Below are 11,262 nucleotides of genomic sequence, written 5' to 3' on the forward strand. Positions count from 1 at the left end.
ATCACCACAAGTTCATGTAGTGCCTAGGGCTTCATCGAGTGTTGATTTTGAGCTTTATTGCTTTGTGGTACAATAGAATGCATGGAATTATTTCAATATTTTTGTGTTTGTTGAGGTTTGTTTTGTAGCCCAGTATGTGTTCCATGGGGTGCTAAGTAGAAAGTGTATTCTTTGGTGCTTGGGTGGACTATTCAAAAGATGTCTGTTAGTTCCATTTGATGTACGGTATCATTTAATTCAGATGTCTCTCTGTTTATTCTTTGTCCAGTTGACCTGTCTAATGGAGACAGTGGGGTATGAAGTCCCTACTATTACTGAGTTGGGGTTAATCTGTGTCTTAAAGTCCTGTAGTGTTGTTTTTATGAATTTGGGTGCACCAGAGTTTTGTGCATATATATTAAGGATTGTAATATCTTCTTGGGTAACTGTTCCTTTGATAGGCATGAAGTGACCCTCTTTATCTCTTCTGATTAGTTTTACTTTGAAGTCTATTTTGTCAGATATTAGAATTGCAACCCCTGCTTGTTTCTTAGTGCCATTTGCTTGGACTATTCTTTTCTGTCCTTTGACCTTAAGGTAGTGCCTGTCCTTGAAGGCAAGATGAGTTTCTTGCAGATAGCAAAGAGATGGATTTTGTTTCTTAATCCATTCACTTAGCCTGTGTCTTTTGACTAGGGAGTTTAGTCCATTGATATTTAAGGTTATTATTGAAAGATGTGTACTGGTTGCTGTTATTTTTATTGCTGCTTGTGTTCTCAGCCTAATTTTGTGTTTCCTCTATTATAACTTTATTTTCTTTCATTGCCCCAGGGTATAGTTGTTTCTCTCTCCACTGTCTGTATTGCTTCAAATAGTCTTTGAAGGGTTAGTTTTGTGGACATGTATTCTTTCAGGCTTTTCATGTCATGGAAGATTTTTCTTTCCCCCTTGACTATAATAGACATTTTTGCTGGGTGTAGTAGTCTGGGTTGGCATCTGTGGTCATAGAGCTGGAAGAGATCAGTTTCTTGAAGACATTAAAAACATGGGTTTTCTTTCTTGATCCATTGTACCAGTCTGTGTCTTTTGACAGGGGAGTTGAGGCCTTTGACATTTAGTGCCACTATTGAAAGGTGCGTAAACTTATTCTGTAAATTTAGTGTTTTTTCTATGATATGTTGTGGGGAGTTCCTTTTCTGATCCTGTCTATTTGGTGTTCTATGTGCTTCCTGTATTTGTATGGGGATGTCCTTCCTTAATTGTGGGAAACTCTCTCCTACAATCCTGTTTAAGATCTGGTCAACACCATTAACCTGAAATTCTTCTTCCTCTATTCCTATGATCTGTAGATTTAGTCTTTTCATGGTGTCCCACATCTTTTGCACATTCCATTCCTGTGTTTTTTAAAATATTCCATAATCTTTGCTTGAATGGTCTAATTCTTCAACTTTATCCTCTAGTGAGTGTTGATATTCTGTTTTCCATTTCATTCATTCTAGAGGTGAGGCTTTCCCCTGTTGTTTCAAGTTGGCTTATTGAGTTTTGCATTTCCTTCTTCATTTCTACCTGAGTTGTCTTCAATGTTTCCATCTCTTTTGCGAATTCTTTCAGACATTTATCCCTATCTTCTTTGAGCTCTTTGTTCATGTGTTCTTTAAATTTCATTGAATTCCTTGATCATGTTTATGACTGTTCTTTTAAATTCATTGTCCTGGGTTATCTCTTGGGGGCTCTCCTTGTAGAACTCTTCTACAGGATTCATGGTTTTGGTAGGGACATAGTGTTTTGGCTTTCCATTTTATTATTCTTTTGCTGTGATTTTGGTGTGTGAATTTCTTTTGTTTATGATTCTGATATGAGAATTAAGTTGAAGTATGCTTCTGTTTGTATTACCTGGGTGCTTAGATTCTTTCTTTATTGGTTATGTAAAGCTGGTTGGTACAGGGTTCAGGTTCTCTCAGGTTTTATTTTGGAGGGAACTGATGTCTTCAGATCAGCTATTCAGGAATACCCACAGAAGCCCAATTCAGGTTCCAGTCAGGTACACCCAGGCTTCCTTCCCCACATGGAGGCAGTATCTAGGCTCTCAGGCAGTCCACCCTCTCAGGTTGTCTGCTAGGGTCTCAGTCTTCACCTACCAAAGTCAGATCTGCCCTGGGATCTTAGGAGGGACCTCACAAAATCCCAGGTAAGGGGATCGGTATGGCGCAATTAGGGGAAGCTCACCACCATGTGGAGGCAGGATCCAGGGGCTCTCAGCCCCTCTGTCAGAGAGAGGCCAGAGGGAGGCCAGGTACTTCTAATCTTGGCTCCTGCTTATATTATGTTTATGATATTTGTTTCAGACACAGATATATTTTACCTCAAGAGGGGACTTAGAACCTTCCTGGTGAAAGTGAAGATATTCTAAAGAACCAGTTGTACCTCTTCATTTGGCCATCAGACTATTGAAAATAGACTCCAGGGAATTGGAATTTCCCAGGAATCTCATGCTGGGAGGTGGAGCCCACCAGAGAAGGAACTTGTCTCCTAGGAAGAGATTTCACAGAGTTCTGCCATCTTGTCAGACCACCTTGCAGAAGAGATTGGTCCTGAAACACTGATGATTGCTCGGACCACACCTTGACCATGACTGCTTAGATATGCATACCCCTTGCCCTTTATTTAAATCTGTATCTGTTTTGCCAATTTTTTTCCCCTTTTCCTCCCTTCTTAGGAGACTCTCGCCTGTGCCCTCTGAGGCCCCCAGGGCTAACAAACCAACATAAGACATCCTATTTGAATTTTGCATAGTTTCTATGACATTTGGGAGGAGGGTGACTTACAAAAACTCAGATTCTTATAGACTTTTCCTTTTCCATGTCTGAAATGCACGGGCCCCTCTCAGCCCCTGCCTGGTCTCTCTTGCTCCGTGTGCATTCCACTTGCCCAATATGGCATTGGCTCCACCCCCTAATGGCTTGACCTTCAAAGAAACAGCTTCTCATAACCCACGTGCCATTCAAGCCCTGCCCTTAGTCTCCATCAGCTTTCGTGTGCTGTGCTGCAGTCTGAGCACCTCATCTTGCCAGGCGGAGCCCTTCACTGCTTCCCTGCCAGCCACACGCTTCACTCTGAGTTCCAAAAAATGGCCGAGGCGCTACCCTTTTTCCAGGGTGCCCCTGCGTCACCCACTCTTTTTGGAGAAATGAGTAATTTTTGGGCTACAACACTTCATGTCAGGGCCCTATGATGGACTTGGGGGGGTTGGGTCATTGGACCTCTCTATTCTTCGTCCCAATGTAACCACATTGACTAGATCTCCTTTCTCTGCTTTTCACTATTATCTGTTTGTTTAATTGGCTACTAAGGACAGGCAGCAAAGCCTGTGTCTTATGGCTACTAGGACCCAGGCTTTGGTTCTAACAACTATGTTAACAGTGTGAGCAAAGACAGCATGCTGGAACCCAGCAACATTAACTATTTATCACAACCTTAATTTCTCACGGCTGCTTCAAAAACTTCCCTGTCCATTACTCCAGGGGATTCCAAAAACATCCCAAGAAGTAAGTCATAGACCATCTCCAATGAGTGACAAAAACAAGTCATTAAAATTGGTAGCAACAAAATGGAAAGGAATCCTCATTTGCAGATGCTATACTCTGTCTGCCCATTATTCTACAAGGGCTTGTGCTAATGGAAAAAAGGACCCCACAAAAATTATTCAAATACCCAAATCCTATAATTTCATAGGTGGGAGAACTCTTTTTCTAAAAATGTATTTTATGTGTATGAATGTACTGCCTGTATGTATGTAAGTGCACCTGTGTCATACAATGCCTGAGGAGGCCAGAAGAGGGCATCGGATTCCCCTGGAACTGGAGTTACAGATGGTTGTTAGCTACCATGGGGGTGCTGGGAACTGAACTTGGGTCCTTTGCAAGAGCAGCTAGTGCTCTTAACTTTTGAGTCCTCTCTTTAGCCCTAAGGTAGGAGAACTCTTGAAATTCTAACCAATGTCATGTTTCTAGAAGAGAAAAGATCTATGTAGGGAAAGGAGTATGCATAAGCGGCTTGATGATTACAAAATACAGTGTCATTTTTTTTTCAGCTCCTCTATTCGAGAGTGATAGTGGGCCAGCAGCTGAAGTTCAGGAGACTTCATATCTTATCTCACCCTGTCACTAGGTCACCTCTGCAGATTCAGAGTTTCACTTGTAACACGGGTCACTATAATGGACAGTGCACTGTGGGCACCCCACCTGTGATGGGCTATGAAAGTAGGGGCAAGAGTAGGGGCTAACTCAAAGGAAGAGACACGAACTCCTCACAGGGGCAAGAAGAGGGCAGCAGAGTAGAGGGAGAGCATCCCAGTCAGACCCAGAGCATACCTGGGTCTCTTTGGCTGATCGCATGTCTCCTTCCTCAGAACCTCCTTTTCCTTCTTTGGAGGTGTTCTCTGCTCCTTGAGGGATGCCCTCTGGCCTTTCTTCCTCCTTCCCTTGGAAGACCTCTCCACCTTGCATGGCTTCTGTTCCCACAGCCCTTTGTGGCAGCTCCCACGGTCTGTCTGCTTTTTCCTAGAAGACCCTGGCCTGGGGCTTCCTGTGACCCACTCCTTCTGGCTAGGCTGGGCTCTCCGCCTGTCTCGGGGACATTTAGCTATAGAAGTCTGTTTCCTTGAGGGTCTTCTTTGTGACCTGTCACCTGCAAGAACAGAAAACGGACAGTAGTGGCGCCACATGACTCAGTCCAGGAAAGCACCTCCTACTCCAACATGCTTCCTGGAGCCTGCCAGCTCTGATGAGCTCAGAACGTGCCCCCAAGTATGCCAACTGTTTTTTGTTGAAGAAAACTGAGACATAGCAGATGGTCACTCCCTGACCTTCTCCCTCGTTTCCCTGGAGACCCATCTTGATAGTTAGGTGTCAGGCCTGTCTATGATGTTAAGAAAAGGGAGGACAAGAAGAACAAACAGACTTACTCAGGTCCCTTAGCTGACCAGTCACCTTAGCTCATGCTATTTTGTTCTCCAATCCTACTTCTCCCTGTCTTTAGGTCTTTGTTTCTGAAACTCTCGTGTTACATAAAACTTAAATGAATTTTACAGATGAATTTGTATGCTTGTTTCTTGTTAATCTGTCTTGCTTTCGAGATCTCAACCATGAATATGTTCTAGATGAAAAATGAAATCTATCCTCCCCACTTTGCCTGAACCCCAGACTGGCTGCACAACAGTTACCTTCACTATCCATGTGGGTCGTTCAGGATTTTCTGCTACGACAGGGCAGATTTCCCTAGCTGCACTGTGGAAACCCATCCTAGCAGAGCAGAGAGTTCGATGTGCTGTCATTGTCAGCAGTAGCCCTGTAGTACTGGGAACAGGGTACTCTCACGTTCTCCATTTTCTGTCCCTCCTTGCTCTGCCTCCCGTGGCTGTGCAGGCAAAGGAGAACTTCGCTCTGTTTCCCTGAGAACTTTTAAGTTTTGCTTTCTGAGAAATGAGCCAGATTATGAAACAGTGAACCAACCTCTGATGATAGATGGGGCTGAATTTGAACAGATAAGAGCTAGAGATTTCGGACCCTAAGTCTGGGCCTGAGGCCTGATTCTTCTGGTCAGTAGTTGCAGAACCCTGGGCAGGTTGCTTGTTCTCTTCCCATCAGCTTACCTGGGGGACACCAGTGTGTGGTCTTGGCAGTCTGCCCAGGCCTCCATAATCTGGCTCCTGCAATAACCCCTAGATGCTGTGCATATCGACTGTATAGCTCATAGCTTCTTCCTTCTCAGGGAGACCCTGCATTGATGGGCACCACCTTTACAGGGAAGTGCCTGGGAGTTTATACCCAATCCTCCTACTCGCCTGTCCACTCATGCTTTCTCTTCTCTTTTTCTCTGTTTTCTTTCCCTCCCCTCCCATCCTGTCCCTTGTCTTCTTATCTTGAGTCAGTCTATAACCAATTACTATCTAATTTGGGGGTATAAAGGTCCAGTCATCCTGTCATAAAGCAGAGCAGTCTGTGTCTTGACCTCCCTGTGGGATGAGACTGGACCTTCACTCTAGCTGAACCCACATCCTCCCTTAGAACTCACACCTCTGGCCCTGACCTGATCTCTCATTCATTGTTTCTGAGAGCAACACATTTCATGCATAAGAATCTCTATCTTTAAAAAAAAAAGAATCTCTATCCTAGTATCTGTTTCTGGCAACCTAACCTATCTGTTGACACCTACTCTAAGGGGTGGCAGGGAAATTCAATGGAGTCAACATTTCTTCAGGTATGATATAAGCTGGAAAATGCTGGATTTAGAAAACAGGCTTTACTCTGAGGCACAAAGAAAAATATCTCCACACTTTCTTCCTAGGTCTCAAACTAGGATCGTGATACAGTATTCAAGCACACAAGAAGCTTGCCTACTTGGCCCATTGAAATGGCTAAGAACGTGAAGATCTGTTTGTCCTTCACTAACTCATCATCCACATACAAACATTTAACAAGCATCTGCCAGAAACTGCTCAAGGTAGAGGGCTTAAACAGTAAAAGGGAACCACAAGATTCTTTTCCTCACTGATTTCAAGTTAGTGAGAAGGTGGAGAATGTGATTAGTTATATGACAGCATAGAGCACGTTATACCCAGACTGAGGGAGAGACTCTGAGGGAAGAAACTTCTTAGCTGAGACCTGAAAATAGGCTATATAAAAGTATGAAGTGAAAAGGTATCTGGAAGGGGTAAGTCAAGGAGTGGGTATTGGATGCAGTTAATGGGAGTAGGGCTGGGGTAAGTAGAGAGTGGATAGACCTGAGTGTATGAGTGAGTGAGAGGCAGGAGGTATATACCAAGTGGGTGCTGAGGAGGGATTTTCTACTTAGTATTTTAAAACAGGGATAGTTTGACAAGCCAGAAGTTGGTGATCCTAGCTGCAAGTGGAGAGAGCCCCATTAAGGTCTTCAGCAGATGACATAATCAGTTTTGTGTTGTTATAAAAGTCCCATTCAACCATTCAAACTCCTGTTGAGACAAGGCATCTTTTGATAACTACTGGAAGAAACCATAAACATAGAAGCTGATGGAAAAAAGAATTAACTTGTTTTCACTGAAATACAGAGAGGATATGTAAAGGATTAAATAAGCATACTTTTGGCTCCACTGTGACATGTAAAGAATGTGACCATCATGCCTGGCATCCTAACAAAAATAACAAAAGAAGCAAACTGAAAAACAGTTTTTGGTGGTTAATCTTGGCTGTCGACTTAATAGACTTTAGAATCACCTAGGAAACAAACCTCTGGGCATGTCTGTGAGGGTGTTTCCATAAAGGTTTAACTGAGAGGGAGCACCCACTCTGGGTGTGGTGGCAACATTCCATGGGTTGGGGTCCCTGACTGAATAAAAAGAAGGTGCTTCCTGACTGAAGACACGGTGTGACTGGCCACCTGTCCCAAGCCCCTGACACCTCGTTTTCTCTGCTCTATAGACTTCTTAAAACATGAGCTAAAATAAGCCCTTCCTTCCTTCAGCTGATTTTTGTCAGGTATCACATAAATAACTAATACTAAATTCTTTAATTTTTTTTTCACACAGGGTCTCGTAAAGACTTACCTTGTTTATAGACTGGTCTCAAAATCACTATGTAACCAAGAATGACCTTGAACTTAGACCTTTTTGCCTCCACCTTTTGAATGCTGGAATTTCAGGGTATATCACCACACCTGGTTTGTGCTGTGATGAGGACTGAACCCAAGACTTTGTACACACTAAGAGGGTACTGTACCAACTGCACTGTATTCCCAGCCTCCTAATAACCAATCTTTTTTCTTTTTTAAAATAGTTTTTATTTTACGTGTATGAGTGTTATGCACCTGTGCTGTGTAGCATCTGTGTGATGAAGTGGCTGTGGAGGCCAGAAGACAGCGTCAGATCATCCGGAACTGGAATTATGGATGGTTGTTAGTTGCTATGTGGGTGCTGGGATTTGAATCTGGGTCTTTTCCAAGAGCAGCCAGTGCTCTTAACCACTGAGCCATCTCTCCAGCCCTTTTTCCCTCTTCTTTTGAGACAGAATCTTGCTGGCTTCTACTCTAAAATTTCAAAAACATTAATTAATTAATTGTATGTGTGTACATGCATGTGTTTGTACATGTCCTGACACATTTACTTCGGTCAGAAGACAACTTATAGAAGCTGGCTCTCTCCTACCACGTGGGTTCCAGGGACTGAACTAGGCTGTCAGGCTTGGCAGCAAGGACCTTCATCTGCTGAGTCAGCTGTCTTGCCACGCCTCCCTTTTTTGAGCAGAGTTTCACGTATCTCAGGCTAGCTGAGAGCTCAGTATGTAGCTGAGGGTAGCCTTGGACTCCTGATTTTTCTGTGTCCATCTCCCAAGTGTTGGGACCACAAAGGTGACCTCTGTGCCCATCAAAGCAATAACTGGAGGGGCGGAGAAATGGCTCAGTGGTTAAGAGCACATTCTTGCACAGAACCCAAAGTGCGGTTCCCAGCATCATATCAGGCACTCACAATTGCCTGTTCAGGCTTTCATTGGCACCTGCACACACAGGCATGTGCACACACACATATACATACACATAAATAAAAATAAATAATATTTTTCTAAAAATTGGATATTAGATTAGAGAATAGAGACCAAAAGACAAAGACCTACATGGAACAGTCCTAGTTGTTCTAAAGAGCGTCTGGGGTTTGTTTTAATCACGTATGGAAAGATTTACAGATATGAAAATGACTGTCATGAAGAAGTTTATTTTACTCATAGATCCCTTAGGAGAGGGTTGCTCTACTTACCCACAGGGAAACCCTGAGACCAGTCAAAAGTCAGGGGATAGGAGAGAGAAATTGCAAGCACATGATGGTCAAAGGAAACATTTACAAAGAATTCCAATCTTTTCTATCAAAAGAATGATCACAGGAAGGTAACATTTGTAATGCTATTCTGTAATCCTCCCCTTACCTTGTAAAACTTTCGTTTCTGGGGCTAGAGAGATGGCTCATCAGTTAAAAGCACTGGCTACTCTTGCAGAGGACCTGTGTTCAGTTTCCAGCACCTACATGGCAGTTAATAACTGACTGTGATTCCAGTTCCACGGACTTCTGATGCCTTCTTTTGTCCTCCACGGATATTGCACGACACAGGTGCACTTACATGTGTGCAGGCAAAACTCTAATATACATTAAAAAAAAACAAAAAATCAAAACGAAACAAAAGGCTTTGTTTTTTGCAAAGGACCCGCCGGCATTCCTGGAACTTGGGAAGGGGACGTCTCAGAGCCACCAACCCCTTTCCCCTTCCCTTCATCTCCTTTGTATCAATTCTTTTAAAACTAGAAACTGAAAAAGATTGTGAGGTTGGACCCCAACTAATTGGGAAAAAGACACAGCACTCTTTATTAGGATAAAAACCTATCAGATTTCTTTCCTGTTCATTGTGCTTGCTTGAGCTGAATGAGGCGACACCCCTTTTTTAAAAAAAGTAAAAGCTGCCTCCCCAAGTTACTTTTGCTTTGTCTGTGTGTGCTTTGTGTACAGTCTTTGGACCTCAGATTCTGTTTCTAATATGGTTTACCCAAGAAGGAATGAATGAGGCAAAGAAAGCATGTTTAGAATTGCAGGTGAAATTTTTCAATGGGTTTTGAAGCCTGGAAACTGTCCCTAGTCGGCTGACCCTGGATAACCAGGGCAGGTAGAGGTTTAGAATGAGAGATTGATGAAAGGAAGTGGTTAGGGTACGAGCTCTGGATTGGTTGGCATGGATCTGAACGGTATCTTTACAGCGTCATTGTTTGCTTTCACTAGAAATTACCTCAAACTGGAAGGGGTCCTCCCTCCAGCACCAGCAAGATTCCAAGGCATCAAAACAGCAGAACACAGCAAATAATGGGATAAGTTAAAAATGGGTAGGAGCACTAAGACTGTATTTGCTGAGCTGCTGGAGACTCAGTGTGAACTAGTTGGGAATAGAAAAGCTGAGTGACAAGACTTGATGGGGAGTCATGCTGCCAGCATCTGGGGGGAGATACCATCCAGCAACACTGTTGCCAGCGGCCTTGAGGAGGTCCCCCCCACTTAGAAACCTCCACTCAGGTAAAAGCTAGATTCTTCATGACAGTGCAGAGAAGAATTTCCAGACCAGTCATAGTGTAGCAAAGTTAGTGAGTTTATTTAAGCAGAGTAGAGTACATGCTTCAGATTTTAAGCACTGGAATTTAGATAGAGTTGATTAGGAAAAAGTATGTACCCAACACATGGGTGTGGGCTTCTCAGGAGAGAGAAAAAAATTGCACTTAAGTGTTGTTACAATGGTCATATTTATGATTCTGTGGCTTTCTGTTTTATTTACTACTTACTTACTTACTTACTTACCTACCTACTTACAGGGTCTCCCTGTAGCCCCAGCTGGCCTGGAACTCACTATGTAAACCAGGCAGGTCTTGATCTCAAAGAGACCTACCTGTCTCTGTCTCCTGGATGCTGAGATTAAAGGTGTGTCCACCATGCCTGGTATATTTTTAGTTTTTAAACATCCTTGTTTGAGATGTCTTTAGGAAGCCAATCATTTGACTTCAACTAACTGGAAATGGCAAAGTAGGTCCCAGGATAAAGGAAATTACTTCTTTCCATACCCTCTTATTTTATTACCTCAGTACTTTCATGTGCTTTACCGCCAAGATCCCTAGCCATTCTACTGTGAAGACAGGTGCTTCCACCAGAGGAGGAACCAACACCTTTTGAAATAAGCCCAGAATGTTATTCTGTCCTTAACTAAGTGCTGCCCTTAACAGAAACTGTTTGTTAGAGTGAAACTAATGAACTAAGGATAGGGAAGCATCCAATCCTAGTTCCTTCAAGCCTTCTTGTCTCATTTAAGTGGTAGAAGAAACTGAGCTCTTGTGAATGTCACAGCCCAGTGATGCAGGCTCACCAGAAGGGAGACATAATTGTAGGACTGAAGAGCACTTCCTACCTTCTTCCACATTACTACCACAGCAGTAGTAATCCTGTATAACAACAAGGGGCTATAACTTAAGCACTGCAAGGCCACTTGCTGGAAACCCTAAAACAACCGAAAAGACAATAGTAGCGGCAATGGAAGTACATGATTCCTCTGACACATACAGCTGAAGCAAACAATACAGTTTAACTCCTAACCAGATAAGTGTAAACCTCACTCTACAGATCTATTCACTAGCAGTCCTTTTATCCAGTACAGCACGCTCAGCTTTCAACACACTAGATAAGGTAATTTAGAGAGTCACAAGATTGATCATATATTATATATACAAATA

The 11,262-nt window shown here is 43.0% G+C and overlaps 1 long non-coding RNA gene across 1 annotated transcript in view; it reads left to right on the forward strand.

The window, feature by feature from the left end:
• The window catches only part of LOC115067838, an 11,688-nt gene extending 7,891 nt beyond the window's left edge, over positions 1–3,797 (forward strand). The window contains exon 3 of the long non-coding RNA XR_003847208.1: positions 2,325–3,797. This is a non-coding gene — a long non-coding RNA (uncharacterized LOC115067838). The remainder of the gene's footprint in view (positions 1–2,324) is intronic.
• Positions 3,798–11,262: the final 7,465 nt, after the last annotated feature.

Source organism: Nannospalax galili, unplaced genomic scaffold, assembly GCF_000622305.1.
Source record: "Nannospalax galili isolate Female #2095 unplaced genomic scaffold, S.galili_v1.0 scaffold707, whole genome shotgun sequence".
NCBI classification, from domain to species: Eukaryota; Metazoa; Chordata; class Mammalia; order Rodentia; family Spalacidae; genus Nannospalax; species Nannospalax galili.